At 37.3% G+C, this 25,943-nt stretch overlaps 1 long non-coding RNA gene and 1 pseudogene across 15 annotated transcripts in view; both read left to right on the top strand.

Moving 5' to 3' along the window:
- The window catches only part of LOC120586611 (uncharacterized), a 696,355-nt gene that overhangs the window by 478,480 nt on the left and 191,932 nt on the right, over positions 1-25,943 (top strand). The window lies entirely within an intron of this gene.
- On the top strand, positions 9,881-9,999 carry LOC120586907 (uncharacterized; annotated as a pseudogene).

Genomic DNA, 25,943 nt, shown 5'->3' with positions numbered 1-25,943 from the left:
TGCTAACGCACCTTCAGTGCTCTGGGGACACTGGATGAGAGCGGCCCATTCCAGTACCCTAAACTGTATGCTACTGATATGAATCACATCCAGAGAGTAACTTCATATACTATGAAACAACCATAATAAGCAATAATTAAAAGAAACCAAAATATTGTGTAAAATGTGCTTTAGTTACATCTGTTATCAATGGTCAATCAACTTGGCAATCCCCACTACATCTAATTCTGTTTCCTACACTGAATTATTTTCTAGAGTTTCTAATATAGAGAAATAAAATGTGCTCATTTCATTTTCATCTCTTTTTATTTTCCCTACTTATCCTCTGGTAAACTGAATTCCTAGAGGTAAGCAGCCAGAGGGAGAAAGAGAAGGGATTCACATAATGGATAATTAACCCTTGAACAATGGAAAGTTAACTCTCCATAGACATGCCAAAAACTGAAATATTTTGTTGTTGCATTTGTTCTCCTTTGGGTGTTAACACATAGAGGACAACTCCATTAGCACAAACCTGGCTCCAAACAACTGGTTCATCCTCAAGCTACAAATGCCACACTCACCTTCCAGTTCACTCTGGCAGGATTTGTAGAGTGATGTCCTCTTGGGTAGTCATGTACAAACCACTCTGAGGGGCAAAATTGTATGAGTGCCTAATCCACTTTTGAAAATGAAAGAAAAGGATCTGTTTTATGAAAAGCACCTAATAAGGAAAGATGCAAATTATAATAAAAGTATTAGCCCTTTGCACCTCCTGTTAATTGCCTTCCTAGTCAAGAGGAATCAAACTAGTGTAATGAATGTTACAAGTACATCATGAACATAGTGCAAAGAAGCTTTTCTGCCTTTTAATAGTGAATCGAAAAGAGTAGCAAACATTAAGCTACCCATGTAGCTTTAATTTAGGTTCCTAACCTTTCTGGGACTCATCTACTGCATTTGTCTGATGAGAATAATAGTACCTATTCAACTTACTTACCAGTGTTGTTATGAGGATCAGATTACAAAGACTGTGTCTTCATTACATTCATTAAACATGGATTTAACATTCATTCATTCATTCATTTTTTTTTTATTTATTATTTCAAGAAACATTTTTAAACCCATACTCTGTCAGGTATTATTCTAGAAGCTAAGGATTGATTCATTTACTAACAAATATTTATTAAGGAGTACATACTATGTACCGAACACTTTTCCAAGGAGACTATCCTAAACAAAACAAACTGAAGTCTCTAGTCTCAAAATGCTTGATTTTTAGGCAGGAGAGGAAGACGACGAACAAGTACATATGTAAAATACATAGCATGTAAGATAGCGATAAGTACTATGGAGAAAAGTGAAAGGGGAAAGAGAAAGTTTGGTGTGTGTAGATTGTGTGTGTGCGTATTGTGTGTGTGTGTGTGTGTGTGTGTGTGTCAAGGACAAAGTTGCAATTTTAAATTGGATGGTGAGGGAATGCGTCACTGAAAGGACAACATTTGAGAAAAGGGAAGAAGCAAGTTTTGTGGACATCTAGGCAAGAGCATTTTTGGCAGTGGAACCATCAGGTGCAAAGGTCCCGGACAAGAAAGTATCTAGCAAGTTTGAGTGAAAACAAGGAAGTCTTTGTGGCAGGATCACAGTGGGCCAGCAGGAGATCGGTAGGAGATGAGGTAGGGGAGGCAGTGGGGGTTTGGGCACATAGGCCTCGATACGCTGTTGTGAAGGTTTTGGCTTTGTCTATTACAATGCAAAGATGAATAATACATGGCCTCAAGTTGCTCACTAGAGGAGAGACAGATAAGGAAACGAATTTATATAACATCCTCTGCTAAGTATCATAATTTAAAGATGTTTCAGGAACCTCGGAGGCACAAAATAGTGAGTGTTTAGCTGAATGTACCTTGGAGTAGAGGGTCAAGGAAAGATTCACAGAAGAGCTAATAAATCCATGCTGGGCCTTGAAGGATTTTCCCAGATTGTCAGAGGGAAAAAGAGCATTCTGTAAGAGGACTAGCAGGGCCAAAGGCACTTAAACAGGAAATAGTATGGCAGAGTTGGGGACCAGTATTACTGATGTTTAGTGGAGGAGTGGGGAGAAATGATGCTGTAGATGCAGGCAGGGAATGATCATGTTGGTCCTCGATTGCCATGCAAAGAAATTTTAACTTTATCTTGTGGCATTTGGGGAGCTATCAAAAGGTTTTAAGTTGAGAAGGTTAATGATCAAATCGTGTAATAGAAGATCACCCTGGCAGCAAGATGGAGGAATGGGAGAATAGAGACAGGAAAATGAGTTAGGAGGCAACTGAAATCTGTTCAGACAGGAAACAATGAAGCCCTGAACTAGGACAATAACTGTGGGAATAGAGGAGGAGATGTATTAGAGGAGGAGAGATAAAAGGCAGAATGGACACAATTTAATAACCTTTGGGCTGGGAATCAAGAGAAGAAGGAATTTTTTGATTGCTCCCACGTTTCTGCCTTTTACAACTAAGCAAGAAAGCTTTGAGGAGGAGGAGCAGGTTTTGTAGGCTGAGGAAGATGATACATTAACTTTTGCATGTGTTGATTTTGAGATGTTGGGGGAGCATTCAGACTGCTGTTGGATTTAGGCTGTTGGATTTAGTCAGGAAAGCTGGAGATAGGTCAAGGAGAGAGATGAGTTTGGCAATCATCTGAATTATCAGCATCATGGTAGTAGTTAAAATTATGGAGTGGAATTTTCTCAAGGAAAATATCTCGACAGAAACCAAAAGGGTACACCACTTTTATGGAACAGAGAGAGAAAGCGTAGCTTTTGAGAAGATTATTGTGAGCAACGATTATGTGCCAGTAATTGTGCTAAGTGGTGGTGGAGCCAAGATGACTGGCATTCAGATCCTGTTCTGGAAGTTTGTACCAATATAAGAGGTTATTCTATTACTGTCCCCACCAACCAGGAGACAGCGATAACAGGAAATGCGCAAGCATAACAAGAAAGTTATGCAGAATATTACATCGAGGGAGATGGTTATAAAGACAGACTCCTGTAAAGCTTGCTACATGCTTTTTTGCTGTACAGTTCATTTCTGATCTCTCTAATACTTGTGTGTGTATATTCCAGAGTTAGCATGGGTTCAAGCTATTGGCAAAACAAGCCAGGTGTAAATTATGGTAGAATTGAAATCGATAGCGCTTTGAAGCACTGGAGTGCCCAGTTCACATCAGAGCGTGCGTCTGTGTTCACTGAAACATGGCTATCAAGTGCACCCCGAGTCATTAGATGTGTTATCCAGTGAATAACAGCATAATGATATTTTAGCAGAGCAGCCTTATGATAAATTCTGCTTTAGTGAAACTCCATATACAGAGCAATTTCTCCTGGCCATGTACATTGCATGGCAGAGAAAGGATATCCTGCTGCGTATCAGAAGGCTGTAATTTCATTTAGGGGTTCTATTGACATCGTAAACTGCAAGAGCAGAGCTCAAGTGGCTATTTAAGTCATAGAAACTTCAAGCTAAAATTACTGCCTAGTCCTAATCGCCACCTCCAGGGGACTCCTGCCTATACATATGTGCTTTATGTTTCTGTCTTTGCGTCTATAAATACTCAATCACTCCAGGGGCCGAGGTGATAAGCTGTCCTAAAATATGACAGGTATCTGTCACCTTTGCAGCTGGTACGGGCTTAGGGATAAAAGCAGTTCTATTATTCTTTGAAGGTCAAATGCTAAAAAGGGCCAGGAACCACTGACAAGTTTAGGGTATAGGTGTTCCTGTTTTTCTGCTTGAAGACACTCTCCACTCGGTTTAAGGTAAGAATCTTCCAACATGTTGAGGCTAGAAAAGTGGAAACAATAAACATTAGACTTACCTGTATAGCAGGTTTACAGCCTATGAGTCCTTGCCCCACTCTTTCCCCCTCTTTACTTCAACCTTGCTCACTTGTGAAAATTATAGTATTGGATAGTCTTGGTATCCAGTAAGGTAAAGGTTATATGGGGCCCAAGGAAAGTCATTTCCTAGATATCTACAATGGACATTCTGTCTTGATATATAGTCAAGCTGAAAATTGGAAACCATAATAATTGACCTGAGTGCTTATACTCCAAGGAAAATAAATTTATTTAAAATCGAAAGTTTTCAAATTACTTAAAGTAAAAACTGAAAGTATTTATTAGATCATGCTTTGGCGTTGACTCCAGGAGCCCACAAGGAAAGCCTCAAAGCTAAGTACATTTCTCCTTGGTTTCTAAAGAAAATTTCATGTTCGTGCCCCTACATTAACATTCAGCTATGTCAAGAATGGGCAATACAAAATGAGACACTAAAGTCCAAACTTCTTCAGTCGTTATGGTGCTGATGTTTCCTTTGGTCACTCTCTTGCCCGAGCTAGGGAGCCATCTGTGCACCTGCTGTCTTAATTTAAAGAAATCCCAGTAGAATATTACCTTGGTTCAGAAAAATCACAGTAGTAATAGAACTTATGACTTCTCACAAGGTAAATGTGTTTTATGGTCACCTTATTAACCCTTATGTCACCTTATAGAGAAATGGAGGATGGGGAAGTAGAGAGCTGGACCCAGACTTAGTAGCTGACTGAGACCAAAATTTTTACTTTCTATATTAGCCTGTCTATTGTTCTATGGCTTCGTCACAATATTTCTTTCTATATTAGCCTGGCTTTCTATATTAGCTACTTTCTATATTAGCCTGGCTTCGTTCTATGGCTTCGTCACAATATTTCTTTATTGCTTAAAGAGTATAACTAAAAAACTGTCATCTAATAGTGCCGAATCTCTCTCATCCGTTACCGTAATGCTTTCATTATATGCCTGAACAACATGATATGCCATTGTCACTTTTCTGAGAAGAGCTACTGCTCTAGTAAGAGTAGCCTCAAATCATTTTTATCCATGGGAATGTAAAAAAAAAGAAATTATGTAGGCATAGATAAGTTTCTACATGAAGGAGTACAACTCTCCTATTGTTCTCCTGGATTTAGGCAGCATAGCAGAGTGATTAAGTGTACACTCTGCTATGGGTTCTGCCTGGGTTCTATAACTTACTAGCTGTGTGACCTTGGAAAAGCTTTACTTCTCACTGCCTCAGTTTCTTATTCTATAAAATGGGGGTGATGATGATGATGGCGATGATGATGATGATGATGATGATAATGATACCTTCATCGTAAAATTACCATGGGGGACTAAATGACCTAATAAATGTAAAAGGTTTAAATCAATACCTGGTAAATAGTGAGCTACAATAAATATTAGTTGTTGTTGTAATCACCATTATTATCCTCCTCATCATCACTTATTCCTATGCTGTAATGTCATGGTTATTACCTGTTAGGGAAAAAAACCTACATACCTGCATGTGTGTATGCATACATCACAGATACAGACACATGCATGCACACACACATACACAATCACACATATACCCCATCCACCTAGGAATGCTTGCTTGCCTCAGCTATAGGCTTAAGGTTCACCAACATGTTAATTTGAATGTCTTGTTAGGCAGAGAACGCATGAGGAATCCATGCTTTGGATGAGGCTGTCTTTGTACTGAATTCAGCTTTAACGCTGGTTTCAAGTACTTGATGCAGAATTACTCAGTCGATGGGCCTCACTCATCTGTTCACTCTAGCTGCTCTCATCTCATCACATAAATCCTTCCTAAACTATAAGTTCTATTAAGTAGAATCTAGTCCAGATCTATTAATAGATTCACCATTACAGTTCTAGCACAATAAATAAATGTAGAGTGAATGAATGGATGGATAGATGGATGGATGGATGGATGGATGGATGGATGGATGGATGGATGGATGAATGAATGAATGAAAGCTCTTCTATTCCCAGCCTCTTTACTTAGCTCGTAGTCCTGGTTATCTGATATCCTAAATGCTGACCTCAGGTCCACCTAGGCCACTGTATTCAGAATCCCTAGTTATTATTTCCAATCTTCCAGTCTAAACTCTCTTAGTTATCTTTGTCTTCTTGCCTGATTTAAAACTCTCAGTACTAATATTCAGTCAATATTGCAGGCCTCTTCTCCTAGCTGCTTCATCTTTTTCTTCATACAACCATGGACACCACCCTTAGAGCTGTGTTCTTTATGCCTCTGCTGATGCCTTATTCCTATTTAAAATTTGAACTTTAATCTTACAAGTGATGCATTATCCATTTGCATTTTAATTCGATACCCTTGGTTCTAACCTTGATTTCGATCTTCCTATCATGTTATGCACACTCCCCTCGCTATAACTATTATATTTTGAGAAAAATATGTTTATATCAATAATAAGCGAAGCCTGACATCAAAGCCCATCTGCAAGAACCACTGTGAGGCGCAAAACTATGTGTTGTATCATTTGTTTTGCCCCTCACAGTGGTTCTTATCTTAGTTTCTTGATGAATATATCTTATATCCTGAACTTAGTCTCAGTTGCCCTATACTTGCTCTAACCCTAGGCTGATGCTAACAACATTCAAAGCTTAATTATTGTAAAATTTAATTGGACAATGTTGGCATTAGTACAGAACGTGTCCAGTAGTAAATATCACACATAAAAGGAAGAGGAACGAATAGCAAAGTACACCATTACTGAAGCTGGTAAACATCATTGACCATAACATGTTGATATATTTATTGTGTTCCCTTTATTTTTTGACTCTTATAAAGAAAGAGAGAGAAAAAAATTTTAAGAGGAAAAGAGGTACAATTTAAATTTAGAAACAAGTAAGATGCTAATCTTAATATATCACAATAGTTAACGGTGCTACTGATTATCAGAGACAATACCTGCTTACAAGGAGCTTATAGTTTGTATAATCTTATTGCAGAGGTTAGTAATTAAATTCTAAAACGAATTAGGTAGAAATTATTAGTCTATTATTATGCACCAAAATGAGCAGTAAAGAAAGGCAGTGACTACTGTTAGAATTCACATAAGGATGGCTTTTAATGGTACCCGGAAGGCCTGATAATAGAGAGATAACTTTAGCTATAGATACAAAACATGAGCCTTGAAGTAAGAAGGGAAATGGGTCTTTTGTAGAGAAGAGAACATGGAATATGATGGTGTGATATTGGAAAACAAGGAAGTAAGGAGAATGAAGAAAAATTTCAGCCTGAAAGAAGGCATGGTGGTGAGAATAAAGTTGGTGTATACAGGAAGCATAAAATTCGAGATGAGATACATGTTGGTGAAGATTAGGTTATGGATTTGGAAAGGTGGAGTCCAGAATTTATTCTTTTTGGGTGATGAAAACAATAGCTGTCGTAGAGCTCAGTGAGGGTTTGCTGAATAATTGAACATTTTAGAGATGCAAGCAAAAATAATACAAGCAGTGTTTTAGGAGTTAAGCAGTGCACAGGTGGACTGAGGGGGTTGAGACTAGACTGATGCCAGCTGGGAGGCAACTGCAGTCACTCAGATGTAGAGCACTCAGAACTCAAATACAGGCATGACTGTGGAGATAAAAAAGGGACATTTCAAAAAAGCATTAACAGTTCTCTCCATGTGCCTTTTCTACCACCCTAACCCTACAGCCACCTAACTGTAACTTTAACTGGAAAATAGCTCCTAATGTGGGATCCTCTTTGCTTTTTGATTTGATTTTAGTGAAGTCCATTCCTGCTTAGAGAATGGGGCCAGGTTGGGGAGTGGACACTTAGGCTCAATCAAGCCTCCAACCAGTGAGGTCTTTATATTTTACTCCTAAACAGCACAATACGCTCTCAAAGTCTTAACTGCTTTTATATAAACTCAGGGGACACACAGACTCCTCTGTGTTCCCATTTGTGAGTTTCTGATATACAGGACTCTAGGGGAACCCTTGCATGTGATGGAGTGCTTATCAGCTCAAGGAGATCCAGGATTCATTGTAGGTTCTTAACGCTTACTGTCTGACTCCTGAAATAGCGATAAAATGCTTCTACAGTTCCTTCATTCCTTCATCAGTTCAACCGGATCAGCACCGAAAGGAAGCCTCCAGAGAGACGATATGCTGGCAGAGATTTCAAGACCATCTCAAGGTCTTTAAATCCCCCTGAGTCAGTCTCAGCGATCTCAAGGGCATTTCGGACTTGGTCATGAGAAACAGTGCTCATTAACTTGCCTTTTGCCATGTGCCTAGTTTACCTGTCATTATCTATCACACACCCAGTTGGCCTTTCTTTGGACAGTTTTGACATTTCTTGAAGGGCAACAATTTGGCCAGTATATCACATTTACATTCAACTTCCTGCTCACCAAGAGTTGTGTGTACACATCTTAAGGCAAGTGCCCCATTTTACATTATGGCTCTTTGAGTGAGCGCCTTTTATTGCCTACTCAGAGCTCCTTCTAGATAGGACCGTGCCCTACTATTTTTCTCTTTGCCCCAAAGAAGACTACCAGTTCATATTTTCAGGCTCTTCTGATTGTATGCCTTTTGAACAGGAACAACCCTGATATCTGAGTCTCTAGTGTGCAAAATGCCTCCTACATCCCAAACTTACTTGACTCCCTAGCCAGTCAATCCCAGCCACTGGCATAGGGAATGTAAAATTGATGGCTCTGCTTGTCAAACCTGTCTGTCTGCACAATGTAGAATAGCACCATTTAGAGGAAGGGTATTTGGAAAATTAAACAAGGACTGTCTGAATAGGAGACCTATCGGCCTGCAATGGAATGACAGGTTTCTGCCCACAAACTGGGGTTAAGACCTGCATATTGATGCTTCTTTTCACCCATTTGTGAGTAATAGGTCTCAGGGTGAATGTGTTACACCACTGGAAGCTGTGAAGCATTCTCTGTATAAGGGAGCTTTAGATATACATAAATATGTATTTGCCACCAGATCTCTGTATTAATCTGCCTGTCAGTAGAAGCAGACAGGGCACAGCTCTTTAATGGGCAAGAACTACAGGTCGAAGCCGTGCTCTTGCAGCTGCTGCTGTGATTGCTGTGGCTTTATCATCTGAGTCCCAGAGGAGGCTATGGGCAGCTTGTTAGTTTTTTGTTCCAGCCTAATCTGGGAGGCTAGCTCTGGTCACTGACATAATTAAAGAGACCTTGCATATGTTGACCGCCATTGTTGTGGTCAATGAGGTGGACACATAAAACTATGGCCACCTACCATCTATAACCTTTCAACTATGCCTTGAGGGTCCACACATCTCTGCTATCTCCAGGCACTCTCTCTAGCGTTGTTCTGATGCTGTCTGATCCTCCTGGATTCTGCCTGTCAAGCATATTTCCTGCTATAGGCTGTACTATTTATTCACTGTCTCTCAGCCTCTACTCCACTGAAGAGACACATTCTCTCCCAGTTGGAAAAAAAATCACTGTGCTTCAACCTTCTAGGGGAAATAGTCTACTAAACGTGGTGCTTATTTTTGCAGCAGTTATACCCCTACAACTATATCCATCATTGACCTTGGTCTTTATCCTCTCAATATATAGTATGCCTTGTGAGGAAAAAACTTTTTTCCCTCAAAAACGAAAACATACTAGTGATGGCAAACTGAATTTGTGATTACTTTGTATATAACTGAAGGAAACAGGCAGAGCAAACTCGTGTTTTTAATCTAGGCCCTTTTACCAGTTTAATTTGATAGTGGGAATTAATTGTGCAATTCTTAATATAACTACAGTACAATTAACAAACATTCTTTATAGCCATTTCCTTTCTCTCTCTTGCTTAGAAGAGGGCATGGACCATTTTTTTTTCCCCCAAAATTCAATTTTCCTCAAGACTGTAGAATTATTGCAAAAGAAGTGACAGTAGTATATCTGGGTTTTTTTTCTTTTTCTTTTTTTTGGTTTTTTTGTTTGTTAGTGCATGTGGTATCAATTTAATAAAACTCTGACTGAAAGACATGAGGAAGTGAGCTCATATTAAACAGCATTTCCTGTCTATGGCCATACCACCCTGAACAAGCCCGATCCCGTCTGATCTCAGAAGCTAAGCAGGGTTAGGCATGGTTAGTACTTGGATGGGAGACCATCTAGGAAGACCAGGTGCTGTAGGCATAAAAAATAAATAAAAATAAAAAAATAAGGGATTGTAAGCTGACAAGGTCCTTGCGATCTGTGAGGTCAACCAAGGATTGCCTTGCCTAAAAAAAATAATATTAAATAAACTAACAAACAAACAGCATTTCTTGGCTGTGCCTTTCTAAAAGGTAGGTGAAAGTGTGAAGAGTTTTGTCTCAGACAGATTTTGGAAGGAAATAGACTGACTTATCAAAGAGAGGCAAGATGTTGTGAAAGGGCTTATTTCTATGTGTCAAAAAAGGTATAAAACAGATGTTTCACTGAGCAGGAAGGGGACTGGGCTCAAATACAGAGGTTTCTTTTCCTACTTATTTTTGTTTGGTATGCTTTCATCATACCATTGTTAATATCTCCGGGATGCAACAAAGGCAGACTGATTTTTCTGAAGATCACCTCCACCAGGGTTGAAATTAGTAATAAGAAAGGAAGGAAGGAAGGAAGGAAGGAAGGAAGGAAGGAAGGGAGGGAGGGGAGGAGGAGGAGGGAGGGAGGGAGGAGGAGGAGGAAGGAAGGAAGGAAGGAAGGAAGAAGGAAGGAAGGAAGGAAGGAAGGAAGGAAGGAAGGAAGGAAGGAAGGAAGGAAGGAAGCCTGTATTCAATTAAAGTATGTTATTTAAGCACAGGCTTTTTTCTTTTTTCTTTTGTTTTTAATAAATTATGGATTCATACTTGGGAGGTGTAAGTTGGTGCTTCTTTGCGAGGGAGCTAGTTAAGAACCTCATTTGGCATTCTGCTATTGCTGAAAGCTTTAAAATTCAGTAAATGTATCTAAAATTATTTTAAAGGAAAATATGAGATCATGGTTTGGTATGAGAGTCTGAACCTGCTTAAAAGGCACCACAGAAACATTGAAATGAGACAACTCATTAGCAATGAAGACTTTTAGATGCTGTAGCAAAGGTTTCTCTAGGACAGTATTTCCCATACACTTCATCCTAAGAATCAACAGGGTTATCTGTGAAATATGCACATTTCTGGGTCCCACCACAGATCTAGAGCATCAGAAACTCCCATGGGACAACCTTGGCATTTGTATCTGAAACAAGAAAACTAGTTAAATGTTATGATCAGGGAAGTTTGGGAAACGCTGCTCTAAGAGATTGTTTTTAGAACATAAAGAGGGAGAGTAATGTATTAATTTATTCCATACAAAAGTGATCATGTGTGTGTGTGTGTGTGTGTGTGTGTGTATTTACGTATATTTGTACATACACACACACATTTCTCCTATGCTCTTCTCAGGAATTCAGAGACATTTCAAGTGAGTAAAAGAAGAGCCAGTGGGTTTTCTTTCTTTCTTTCTTTCTTTTTTTTTTAGCATCTCATATCTCTCTGTCCCTTCATATCAGTGACCTTAAGATTTTGGATTCCCCTCTTTTTCACCCCTCACTCCTACCTAATAAATGGTCACCACATAATGTAAAAGTGCTTAGATTAGGAATTTGGAGCTTGAGTTCCAATTCTAGCTGTAACTCAGAACTATGTGACCTTATACCTTCTTATCACTTTCGTTTTCACATTAGAACACAGATAAGGTTGCATAAAATGTTTTTTTATGTACCATACCAGCTCTACATTGTTTCAAATATTAAATATCTCCTCAAGCCTTATTTGGGGATCATAACCATATATGATGATTGTTGTGCTGGATGGGAATGTGTGTTCAGGTTTAGACATGTCCATAAGTATTATTTACAGACTTTTATCTATTCCTGAAACCAAGTTGAGTTACAGTTTAATCTAAGGTAAACACTTTAGAAAGTATATTTTCTACTTCTAACTATGAAAAGCATCTTCCAGGGAAATTGTTGACAAGGACTTTCCATACTGACAGCCACAGGATAGAAACTGATTTGTTAAGAGAGTAAGAGAATAAATAAATGAATGAACTACCTGGTACCTCTTCTAGGTGCGAACACTTTCAAGTCCATGGAGGGCATGGGGAATTAAACTTTTCAGCTAAAGTGTGGGGACTGTCATTGAAAATAATTTTTTCAATACATATAATTGGCTATGGCTTGGGATTGCAGCAAAACTATATGGAAAGTACTTGGCTGGGCGCAACGGTAAAAATAGAAAAGTGAGAAAGCACCACTCCAGTTTCAAAGGCAAAGATGAGAAGTGTCGTGGTAGAGGTTCGCATTTCCTAAACTCCCTTGTCAGCTCAGCATGTCCTCCGTGTAAATACACATGTGACAGTGGCCTATGAACTCATTCACACTTCAGAGAAGCCCTCGGTTTCCTTTTCTCCCTCCATTTTAGCAGTGGGCAGCCTGCAACCTTTTGATCAAGCTGACTTTGTACATTACATGACTGAACTCAGCTATGCCAAACATCCTTGAGGAAGTTGACATTTGTGTACTTTGAAAGAAAAAAAAAGAAAAGTGAATCCCAACTGTTTCCTCCTGCCCTTTTGATTAAGAGAGAACGGTAAGTCAGCAGGAGAGGTGCTGCTTTTAACAAGCAGGGGTGTACAGAACTGATTGGTATCTTTCTTTGAAAAAAAGTAGAAAAGATTGATGTTAAACAACACTAATCAGAGCTGATTACAGGGATTGAATGAATTCATTGATGGGAAAGAGCCATGGTTCCAGAGACAACAAAGGAGATTAGATAATAGTCAGGGGAATAGTATTTGGAATAGTTCTGCTCATCTCTGCAACCAGGAAGCAGTGCCCCCAGGTCTTTACACAGTCCTTCTAGTAGACTTGTCTGTATGCTAAGTACAGTGCTCTGCAGGAAAAGCTCTTCTCCCTAAGCTTTGGGTGGCTGACCCTTTCTCTTCATTTCCGTCTTAGCTTTCCCTGATCACCTTGTCTAAAGTGGTGCTTCCATCACAAGCTGGGTGGTCCCTACCCACCTCTGAAACCTCATTTTCCGCTGTTCTCAAAATGTCACCCAGAGCTCTGTCCGAAATGGTCTATACTCTGCCTTGCTCTGTAATTTTGTTGTTGTCGTTGTTAGTTACCTCTACCTGGTGTCCCTTTCCATCCTCTCTAGTCTTTGCCTGATCTGCTCCTCCCATCCTTCAACTTTCAGTTCAGGCATCATCTCCTCTAAACTTGTATAAACTCCTTATTGAAAGTCAGCATCTCATGCCTCTGTTCTCCCACAGCTATTTATACTTAACTCATTTATAGCAGGTATCACCCTATTATAATTAGTTGGATATTTACTTTCCCTTCTACCTAATAGACTAAAATATTTGAGGGCAGAGACTGTGTCTTTTATTTCTGTATCTTTAATGATAGTAAATACCCAGAATGTATTGAGTTTTTAATTAATAGAGAATCAATCAATCAATCAATCCTCTCTCTCTCTCTGCCTACTTCCATGTTTTAAACTAATTGCCTAAAATAAATATCAGAACCCAGAGGAAGAAATTCTTACACAGAATGGATGACTCATTGGTTATATATTAACCAAAAAAAGTAATGGTACAAAAGAAATGGCAAATTATATTTAGGGGCTTCCACCCCTGCTCTTTTCTGTGCTTTCTATGTTGTTCCGGATAGCACTCGACCTGTAAAAATGAGGAAACCTTTAGGGAAACAGTTTGCTGGACTGATGCCATAATTTCTGCCCAGTGAAAGATTGTGTTACTTATCTTACAAAAATTAGACTGCTGCTATTAAATTTATTATTAATTATAATGCACTATTTGTATTAGCTTCTCCTTTAGGAATCCCCAAGTACTCAACATACATCATCGGCCTAATGCTGTACTCTGCGTCATGTTAATAATCTTATGCATACTGAATGTATCACCTGAGCACTTTAGAATCTTGATAAATATTATCTAATAAATGAATATATTATACTCATTATTTTTAATAATCCCATACATTTAAACTCTCATAGAAATGTGATTTCTTCTTATATAGCAACAAGTAGATGACCAGATCTTCTCTGCCTAACGTATGGATAAAGTAGAAAATATGGGGAATCACCATAGGCTTTTAAATAAGATTTGTCCCAACTAGTTCAGAGTTACAACATTTTAATGCCATTTTAGATTTTACTAGTAACTCCATTTGGGCTTAGAAAGGAGCCGTTGTTTAATAACATCATAAGAATACTACAGAACTAGGGAGGGAAGAACCTGAAGCATTTTATGGCCCAAGTGCTGGAGTCCCAAGGATGCCAGATACTGGCCACATTTGCCCAAATGTTGGCTGTACCAGTGTCTAAAAGATAAGGAACTCGGGAACCGTTTTATTATTACTATGACACTTTCATTTTCACCTTTATATGAAATTATTCTTGAAGTAGTCAGTCTTGCACTTTTCAATGCATTCTCAATGCAGTTCTCAATCTTGCATTCTCTAGTATATCTTGGAGATCTTTCCGTATCATTATATAGAGAGCTACTTTAATCGTTTATTCAGTTGCACAATATTCCATCACGTAAATGTATCATAGTTTATTCTACCAGTCCTTGTTTATAAACAGATTTTGTCATTTCAAACAATGCTCCAGTGAACAACCTCGTATATAAATCATTTCTTAGATGTGCAGGTTTTCTGGAGGATAAATCCTCAGAAGTTGTTGGTCAAAGGGTTACATGCATCTTAAATTTTGAGAAATTGTGCCAGGAGTTGTATTACTGAGCGGTCCCACTGGCAATATATAGAAGTGCCTTTTTTACTCCCAGCCTCAACAAAACGGTGGTTTCTTAGACTTTGAATTTTTGCCGATTGTCTAGGTAAAAGATGATATCTCACAGTATTTTTAATTTGCCTTTTCCTGAATATAAGTGATACCAAGCATCTTTTCATATGTTTAATGATTTTGGTGTTTTTCTATTAAGTGACTGTTCAATTCCTTCACCTTTTCTATCAGATTCCTGTTCTTTTTCTTATTGATTTCTTACTATTTATACATCAAGCAGATAATCCTTTTATCTATACGCATTGCAAAGATTTTCCCCAGTTTATCCTTTTCTTTTAATTACTTTGCTTATGGTGTATATATTTTTTCCATACAGACATTTGTTGTTAATATAATCAGATTTACCAATCTTTTCTATTTTGACTTCTAGACATTGAGTCATAAGTAAAAAGTTCTTCCCCATGCCAAGAATATAAAAGGATTTGCCAGTCTTTCTTTTAGTATTTTAATAATTCAGATTTCTATATAGAAAAATATGATCCATTGAATGAGATTTTTATCCAGCAGATATTTTCAGGATAAAGGAGAATCTGAGGAAAGAGAAGCCATAATATTCCCAGAGCTTGATGAGCTGAGGCAGATCTACTATCATTATTTGCATAGTACACTAAAATCTCATTCCTTTCTTCCAGTAGGATGCAATACAATTCTGATGAAAAAGAACAATCTGGATTTTAAAATTACAATTAAGAAGAACCGTGAGCCTTTTGAGCTGTTCGCCTTTCTTCTTTCTATATTGATGTTTGTTTTTGTGTTTTGTTTTTTATTTGTTTGTTTCTATAAGAGGCCATAAGCTAATGGCATTACTTTTGGTTCAAATCTACTACCATATGCGATTCAGCACTAAAATCTCATTAATTGTGAAATACAAACTGACATAAAATAGTGCATAGTACCTAGCCCTTGGAGTCAAACCCTAAATCCTTCTGCTGAACCCATAGAGCATTTCTCTTTGCCATGATTTATATCTATATAAGATGGAATGAATGAGATCACTATTTCAATAACACTAAGAAAGCAAATAGATTACATTTTTAAAAATAAGTGCTTTGAGTTCTATAGAAAATTAGTTCATGAAGTTATTAGCTGATGATATATTTGAATTATATGCTATATGAATTTTTGGAGGGAGACTTTATGTAGAAAGTTTTTTCCCTCTACTCTAGTTCACATTTGCTTACCCTCTTCAATATTTTGCCTGCATTTTCAAAAGTGATCTTTCAACAGGTATCTGTTCTAGGTGCTAGAGTTATAACAGTGAACAAAACAGATATATACGAAAAACCCTTTGTCTTCAAAGAGCTAACATCTGGAAGGGAAGGGCAGAAAATAAGCAGACACACTCATAAAATATCAAGCATATCAGAAATCAGTAAGTGCAATAGAGAGCAATAAAGAGGGAGGGAGATAGAATATGCTGAGAAAGGTATGTTTCTATGATGACTAGAATCCATTAATCCTATAGATTTAGCAATGAACCTTCAAGGATATGTAAGGATAGCTGAGAGTTCCAAATACACTGAAATGACTTTCCGTATTATAGGGAGAACTAAAACTAGACATATGTAATCATTTATGAACATATTGGCTCTATTCAAGGTCAAATGACAGTGTATGTCAAACTTATTATCAGATATCCCACGTGTGTTCAGGATACTCACCTTTGTCATCTGAGCTAGACTCACCATCAGCCTATGGGCAGCTCTACAGAATTTGCCGTTGAGAATGAAGGACAAATGCCTATGTGATTAAGAGCTGGTGAGATTCTTGTTTAAGTCATGTGATATGATTAACCTCAATAGTTGAAGCATGATAATCTACTGGAGTAAGACTCATTAGCTATGAAGATCTGTAGTCTGCTTATGACAAAATATTAAATAAGATATAAGCATACCTTGTTTGAAGTGGTCTAGAACTGGGAAGGCTGTAAGGCGGCTTCCCAGGCAGCTATTATGGGTGAAATAATCTGGAGCAAGGTCTCTTTTTAGAATGTATGAAGAATCCTTCTAGCTGATGTGTCCAAGCTACCTCATAACGGTGTAGACTATGCTGACCTCTCTCACTTGACACCTGTTGGCATGCTGAGATTGGATCATTTTGAGTCTTCGCTTGCCTTTTATTAGATTTGTAACATTTACCTGAACTCTAAAGATAAGAGGGCTACAACATTCGATGAGGCTTTTGTGCCCCTGATTAGTTGACTCTGATGTTCTCAAACATCACTGCTCTCCCCAAGGTTCTTAGCAGCACATGGTTTATTTCTAAAATTCCATTCTTTCTGAATATTTTCCACAAGTAAAGGATGTCCTGAGAAAAAAAATAGGGCATTAATTTAAGAATAAGTCCTGATACCTCAAAAAAAAAAGGCAAGTACCAAGATGCAGCTGGTTGGTAGAAAGGAGTACATTGTCGGAGCATATAGCTTGGCCTCAGTAACATGACACACTCATATCTGATGAGACTAGGGGGAGAAAATAGCACTTCATTCCCAGAGTCAGGTTTAGGTATGAGTTGAAGATGAAGTCAGTACTATTTAAAGTTTTATTTTATTTATAGGACTCACTAGTAAGCGTAGGGTTTCCGAGAAAGTAGAAGACATGGTTTCTGTCCCAGAAGCTTTTCGATGTAATGAATATGATGAGGCTAACACAAGTATTATTGACATGTATGACTGAAACTTATAACCAAACATACAGAAAGTAGGGCACTAATTAATTTACCTAATTGGACAGCTCAAGTGAAAGGAATTTTATAACTATTCTATGTTGTGTATGAGATAGGGCTATCGCTGAAGTATTGTTGTTGCATACAAATATTATTGGACAAAATAAAAAGAAGGGACTCATCTCTGGAAACTGCTGGAGTGGTTTCAGGAATTACCAAACCAAGGAGGCTGAGGAGAGGGAGATAAGAGGATCCAGACAATGCTGCCAGCTCACAGACTGTTCCTGGTATAGTACTCATAGACCCAACCTCCACCTGAACCCCTGCTTTACATCAAGTCTTCATTTCAATCTGTTAAGGATCTTTTTTTCTATGATTTTATAATGTAATTGCTCTGTGATTTGATAATAGAAGTTAAGCCTATACATTTTCATAATCACCTTCTCCAGAACACATCCATTATGCAAAGGAGGTAAACTTGTAAAGCAATAATGATAATGTTTTATTTTAGGTGTACTAAGTGCTTTCATGTATATTAGCTCCTCTGGTCCTTACAATAAACCTCTGAGATAGGTGCTATTCATTTTAGAGGTGAGGAAAATGGAGTCCTAGAGAAATTTTATTTGGAGTTCTCCCCTGTGTCTGTCTGTCTCTGTCTGTCTGTCTCTGTCTCCCTCTCTCTTCATCCCCCACTCTCACACTCGCTTGTTCTCTCTCTCTCTCTCTCTCTCTCTCTGTGTCTCTCTCTCGTGCGCGCGCACACACACACAGACACACACACACACACGAGTAGTAGAAAGTTAAGAAAGCACAAGGCTCTGGGAATGGCTTGTACCTCTGAGTAAGGATTCATGAAGACCTAACCTGGAAGGTTTGGAATTAGCTTGACATTTTGAGTCTCCGCTCGCCTCTTACTAGATTTGTGACATTTGGCAAGTTTTTCTACATTTCCGAGTCTGGCGTTTCTAATCTATATAAAACAGGAATGATAATAACAACAATGGTAACAGAGGTATTTTGAGAATTAAATGTAAAAGTGTAAGTAAACTACCGAACCCCTAGAAAACAATCAATAGAAGTTAGCCACAATAAAAATAATGATTATCATTATTATCTTATTTTCAATAACAGCAACAACAGAGGTGGGAAAATTCTTAAATTTGTTGAAAGGAAGATAAGATACTTAAAAGATGAATATTAATACCAGGTGTTTACATGGAAGAGAGGGTTATTAGCTTTCTTCAGAAAATGATCCTCAACAAGTAAAGTATTAAAAGGCGTAATCATTAGGTCGATGGCCTGAGAGATAAAACACCAAGTTCTTCCTTCAACTTACTTAGCCTTTGAAGATGCTTGAGGGCTAAGTATCTTGCAAGGAAGATCCCTGTAAGTTTAGAAGAACAGAGCATTTCTGAGTCCTCCAGAAACTATTTCAATGTGAACACTATAATAATTGTGGGGCATAATGAGGCCACTTCTGCCCCATCATGAGATGTCGTGTACTATTATGAGGTGATACAGGGATCATGCTTTTCAGGAAGCAATACCAAATGGAAGAAGATCTATAATTTTCAGAAACGTCACATATAGCCTATGCTGCCCCAACAATATCCTAGCTATCAAAAAACAGTGTGGCGGTAAAAGTTGCCTAGGAAGGTATATAATAGAACAGCTCATAGAGCTGTTTTGGGTCCCTCCACCTAAAGAAATAAAAAGAATCTTTCTTACTCCCAAAGAAGAGTAGAGAAGAGACTTCCACACTGGACACAACTCACCAAAAATTCAACAGTTGTTATTGTTGGGTCAGAGAAATACAAGTTGTTTTTTTAAAAAAAACTTTATTTATGCTTTTCTAGTGCTTTCGAATTTCTTATAACTCATATGAATTACTTTTATATAATTTATTTTGGAGATGTTTCCTTTTAAAATATCATATATTAAGTTTTTACATTTTTACTACAGAGAAAAATAAAGCAGAAAAAATTCTTACCACTCAGATATGTTTACTGGCCTATTTTTTAAATATACAGTTGAAAATTTCAAACAGAATAGAGAAGTATATAATTAAAAGTAAATTTTTTTCATCCCTCCAATCAAATGTTTTGTATATCCTCCCCCCAAAAAATGTTTATGTATATATCAGTATACATACATATATGTCCTCATTTTATTCATACAACAGGAATTGTACCACATGTCTTATATCTTGTCCTATAGCATATAAATCTACCTTATTCTTTTTTAGCAGCTTCACAGTATTCCTTATAAGGGTGTACCACAGTTGTTTAACCAGTCACTGAATATTTGGTGGCTACTCTTACTTTTATAATCAGAAAAATGCAATAACCCTTTTTAAAATGTGTTTGCTAGACCTTAGCCTAGAGTAAACTGAACACTCTCTGCTTATTATATGGTCACAGGAGAAAAATCACTGTATGTGTGTATGTGTGTGTATGTATGTAAGTATGTGTGTATGTATGTATGTGTAACATATTAGAGATGATTGCTTTGATCTTTAATTTTACAGTTTAACAGTTTTGTAGTATACAATATCAGAATGGCCACAGGCAAAGTGGATAATGTCTCTTTGTGATCTAGTTGAATCGTGGCCTCACATGGAAGTTGGCATACTTCTTGAAAGTTTTAATGCAGTCACTGATTACAGTGTCTGAGATTTTACTGCAATTTCCATTTGAGTTAAAACTGATTTTGTCCTCAAAATAAAAGCCTTTAAAAACAGAGAAAATAATTATTTTTTTCCATGGCAGGAAGTCTAAATCCTTCCATTTCATCACCTAATATAAAAAAGAAAAGTACTAAGAAATCATTGAAAAGTTAGTGCAAAAACAAAATCCCTTTTGAATATCTGAGCTTTGGAACTTTATTCTCCAAGTACCTGCTAACGTCCTAGATACCCAAGACAGAGAGAACCAGATGCAGAAAAAAAAAATTTATACCAAGACTTATTGTGATGCTAGTAAAAAGGCAATTGAGGCTTTTCAAACTATTTTGCTGCAGGTTAATTTTTTTTTTTCCCCATGTGCTTTCGAATAGGAGGAAGAATTTTGTTTGTGGGCATTGGCATGATTGCCCTATGTGAAATGTGGGATTGCACAACTCTAATACAAAAAAGGAAATGCACAAGCAAGCCATATTCTAACCTTGAAAATCTGCTTGCTTTTAATGACACGGTGCATCAAGGTCAAGAGAAGGTGCCCTCAGCAGTTGAAAGATTTTCAATGTGAAAAAGCTTCATTTACATTAAAAATATATTGAGTTACACACGATTTCTAAGGAACACTTGGTTGTTCTAGTTATAACCATGGCTCATTTCTGTTATCATGTGTCAAGTAATGTTTTTACTTCATATATTTCCCTGGCAGGTATTTTCTGTAGAAAGGCAGGGAGAGAGAGGTGAAGGAGGAAGGCAGTTCTCAATATCTTGTTATAAACCCACTAGGTGTCACTGCTTTCAGTGGGACTCCAGAAAGAAAACTGTCAGAAGACACATGTGTGCCTTGATGAAAAGTGGATTTCATGGCACCCTGAGTTTTAAAGCTCTGATGTACATGGAGAGCTACTTAGGAGCCTTTCTCGTGTTTACTTGCACCTGTGGTTCCCGTGCTTTATTATATTTATACTTGAACCATGTTTTGTTCAGAAATAGTTCATTGAAGCTATTCTACAACATGTATCTCCCTTAACTTTTTAAATACACAATGGAATTATTAAAGGTGTTTGAATGCTTTGGTAACGGAATACATTCAGAAGGCTTGATCTCACATCCTTTATAAGGCGCTTGAAGGATGAGATGCCACATGCTTTCATGTCAGTGATATGGAAGTGATTTTCTTCTTTCCTTTTTTTCTTATCTTGCCTTTCATTCTGTGTTCTTTCTCTCTTCTTGCTCTTCGTTTCACTCTCCCCATTTCATGAAAATTCATTTATCTGTGACATTTAAAGACTCTGTCTGAGAGGTGTCTGGAGCCGTGGCCGACTGTGTACGTCAATAGTGTCTTGGAATCTGGCACTCTGTCAATATTTGGGGGCCTCGGTAACCGCACTTAAATGCACTGTCTGCCAGCCATCACGCTCTTAGTGTCTCAGTAACGAATCTGAACGAAAGCATATTAGCATGTCGGATCCTTTCACAACTGGCAACACTTTGTAGACAGTATATGGGCATCTTGCACTTGCCCTCTGCACCTCTCTGTTCATCTGCTTAATTTATATGATGTTGTTTTCCCCCTCTATATAAAAGTAGGAATCTCCAAAAAATACTCTTATGAAACTGAAGAAAACAGCATCACTGTACAATCTTGGTTTAGTGGGTTTTATAATATATAGCTACATATGGAGGGACTATATTTTCTAATATATTCTAAGTGTTTCTTTTTGCTTAGGTTATGATGCTCGGACCAAAATTGTTGTTGCTATAATGGGAAAAAATATGTATGTTGGAACATTCTAGGTAAAGTTTTGCTAGTTTATGTATGAGCCTAGTATGAGCGAGATTTAGCTGTATTAAAAAAAAAGAAATATTAATGGTTTGAAGAGACAAGGTTATTCTCTGAAACAGAAACTATTTACCTTTTCAAATATTTCTTAGTGTCCTCCCTACTATGCCTGAGTAATGGCCCATTTGTGTTTTGAATCATTAAAGCATTATTACTTCAACTTCCCCTGAACTGCCCCAGATGATAGCATATTGGCCTTTCAAGGTTTGTAAGGGAAACGAATATTAGGGCAACATTTTAGTTACTGAAACTACTGTGTGCTCTCAACCCATATGTAACCTTGACCATATCTCGTAATGAGAATATATCAGGGAATCTTAACTTTAAAAAACGGAACAGGAAAATGAAAGTTTACTAGTCTTATCTTGGAGATCTGCATCCAACCTAGGATAAGCATGGACGAATTTGCTCAGCTCTAGGTCATGCTCAGATGAAATAATCCAGGTGTCCAGATATCCAAGTTAACTATCCTGGAACTCTTAATGTCCTTTGATGGAATCATTAACGGCCTCTTTCTTAGACCCATTGGACCAGCAATAGCTCCTTGGTTTAATGAATTCATCCAAGTTTCTTCTCACTGATACATTCTTCCCAGTCGGGATTTTCAATTCAAGTCCCTAATATTTGAGTACTTGTTTTCATGTGGGTTTCCAGGATCTGCTACATGTCATAGAAATCTTAAGATGGCTGGTATTGAAACTGAGAAAAGAACTGCCTAACGAACAGCATTTATGCAGTTTCAGTACAAACACTGAAGACAAACTCGGGACCTCTAGAGCCTTTAGTTATACTTCAGAAAGGGAAATACACATATTTATTTGCCTCATAATTATGAGTCATTTGTAAGGCTAGAAGTTTATTTGAGCAGCTATAATTGCTGCCTCCAGATTTTATGTCATAATACAGAAGTCATTTTATGAGTTCAATCACTCATCATCTTTAGTAAGAGAAAGGCCTTTGGGAGTTTGTATTGAACTAGACAGCATGGATGGACAAAAGAAATGTCACAAGAGCTCCAACCACCAGAAATCATCTGGCAATATTAGGGCATGCCTCAAATTCAAAAAAGAAAAATGGGTACAGGGATTGAAAGAATAGCAATAAGGAAAGCGAAGGTCTACATGGATTTGTATATGGCCTGCATCAAGAGATTTGGTATTTTTCTAATTCATTTACAATAGAATATAGTAACATGTACAGCTTCTAACAAAGAAATAAACGTGCTGTCCCGCCTGTCTATACTTAGATCTGTTTTTGTGGTCCAAGAGAGGAGAAAAAAAAAAACAACAATATGCCACATTAACCACAAGATTTTTACGCCACCAAAACTTCATCTCAAGATATAATAGAGCACATTTTCAACACCTTCTCCAGATGGATTAGGAATGCGTCTCTATTACTGCCATTAAGACTCATCTGCTGGGCTAAGAACTTACCCTCCTCTGGCTCTGGATTCGAATTTTATGAGTATACATTATAATATCTGTTTTTATTGTATACTGTTTGTTTAATGTTAGACATTAATCCTTTCTGGGGCAGAGGAAGAAACAGGAATGAGATGAGAACATAGAATCAGCCTGCAGAATTTATAGCTGAAGACAGAAGAAATTTTGTTTTCTTTTGGATCACTTTAGACACGCTTCGGAATTGCATTTAAACTTTGATAGGTTGCAATTTAACCATTAATACTAAAATGTTCTCTTGCCTAAAGCAGGCAGGATTTGGGTACTTCTTCCTTAGTAATCCTTCTTCAGCTCTTTCTTCTCTAGTGTATATTTTGTCTACTGATCACAGAGTGAAATGAGAAAAATGAGAACAGCAGGATGAAAGTGCAGAGGGAGTATGTCTGATCCCACCTCAGCAGAGAAGGCACATATATTAACTCTTCGGGCTTGGCTACCCCTGCCAAAAAAGAAATAACTGCTTAACTGTAAGGCTAATAATCAATAGAACACTGGAAGGGGTTGTTTAAAAGGTCTATCTTAACATAAAGTAGAATCTACTATTATTATGGAGATGAACTTTCTTGTGCCTCTGTGATGCCTTAATGATAGACACCACTCAAACAGAGATCCTCAACCCCCACTGCAAAAGACACAAGAGGTAAATGGTCTATCTAAGTTCCAGTTCCGTCTTATGTCCCAGTCACAGGCGTGCCTTTATTCAGAAATCTGTCCCCTCTATTTTTGGCCAATAAATTGTTATTCTTGTTTTTAGTTCATGGACTGAATGATTTTATAATGATCACTACCTCCGCTTTCCTACAAAGTTCACTTGCCAACTTTTAACTCAAAAAGACCCCAAGTAAGAGGTGTTAAAGGAGTCCTTTTTAGTACTTACTTCAGGATCTACTTAAAAATAAAAAGATTAGCAATGAATTTCTGATGTACATACACCAAATGAGAAGCATTGCCTTCTTTTTTGAAGAACTCGGCTTTCGAAATAACTATATGCTTCTCCATAATCAAAGCCCTTTTCCCCCCAATAATTATTAGGCATATTCATTTCAGTCCTACTCACGTAATAGTGGCCTGGAAGCTGTCTGCTTAACTAGCAGTCATGGATCCAGGGACTTAGGTGTCCAGAAGTCATGAATGTTGAGTTACTGTATGTGAATCTCTTGGAATTGTATGCTAGGAGTAGAAAAGATTGGGTAGGTATAGGGATAGATTATGCTGGTAGAAAATGTATAATATAGATTTTTATAGAAAAAAGTTCTACAATGACAATAGACTGGTCAAAAATAGAGACTAGATTGGTCAAAAGAATAGATTGGACTAATTAATCTATTTCAGAGGGAGATTATAAATTTCAAATGAGCTGTTTATGAACAACATTGTTATATTTAATGCAATTTTAAAATAAAGTCAGTATAGAAATTCAAACACATAAATGGTGCTTTATGGTCGATCACCCAGGAAGCCTGCATTTGTTTGTGCTCTGGCTCAACTTTCTGATTGTGGATGATGATATTTTCACATATATATGAGAAAATATCATCATCCACTTCTAGATATTAGAAGTGGATGTTTAATGTTAGACATTAATGTTCTAATTCATTTACAATAGAATATAGTAACATGTATATTCTATATACATGTTACTATATGTATATAGATATATACGTATATATCTATATACATATATATCTATACATATGTATATAGATATATACGTATATATATAGATATATATACGTATATATCTATATACATATATAGATATGTATATATGTATATAGTATATGTATATAGACTATATACTTCTCTGCCAAAATGAAACTCAGTACTTGGGAAACTGTACCTGTATATAACCATTTTAATACTTCTGTCTGCAAGTTTTAGACTTGAAAATCTAACTTCTATGCAATGAAATATCCCAGGAAAACCGCAGTAAAATTGACTTGGCAATCCTTTAATGATACCAGACACTAGCTGATGACCAACACAATGCCATGCAATATATTGTCTTCTTTCTTGGCCCAGTGAGAGCTCTGGCGAACTGAGGAAAAGCTAGAGGTATGATCTAACTCCACTTAACTAGCAGAGATTTTAATTTTGTCTCAAAAGACCCCAAAATAAAAAACCCAGAGAATCTTAACCAATTTATTTGGTGTTAAGCACTTCAGAATTCCTAGGAAATGATTATTAGGGTACCTGAGTCAAACGGAGAAATGTAGAAATGGTATGCCATTGGAGTTCATCGTGAAATCTGGTTTTTGATCACCTTGATTAAACACGTTTTCTAATATTAACAAACCTAGTGTATTCTAAATGATTGGTAGTAGCATTTCAAAATCTGAAAACAAAATCAATTTTAGTTGAAAATTATATTTTAATAAAGAGTAGCCAAGGAAGAGTGATGCAAATCATATTAACAGCAGGACATCGGAGATTGTAAACAATTGTAAATCACGATTTTAGATAGTGAGGATAGGGTATGCATGTTTTCAGAGTATGGTGTGTTTATGCACAGTGTCCAAATAGCAACAATTTGAGACATAGGTATAACCACCACTTCAGAGGGAAGACAGGCATTTGAAATGAACACTCAGTAAAACATAAAATAA

Source organism: Pteropus medius, unplaced genomic scaffold (genome assembly GCF_902729225.1).
Source record: "Pteropus medius unplaced genomic scaffold, Ma_sr-lr_union100, whole genome shotgun sequence".
Classification (NCBI taxonomy): Eukaryota; Metazoa; Chordata; class Mammalia; order Chiroptera; family Pteropodidae; genus Pteropus; species Pteropus medius.
The sequence above is the reverse complement of the archived record's forward strand: the minus strand, read 5'-3'. Positions and strand labels throughout refer to the sequence as shown.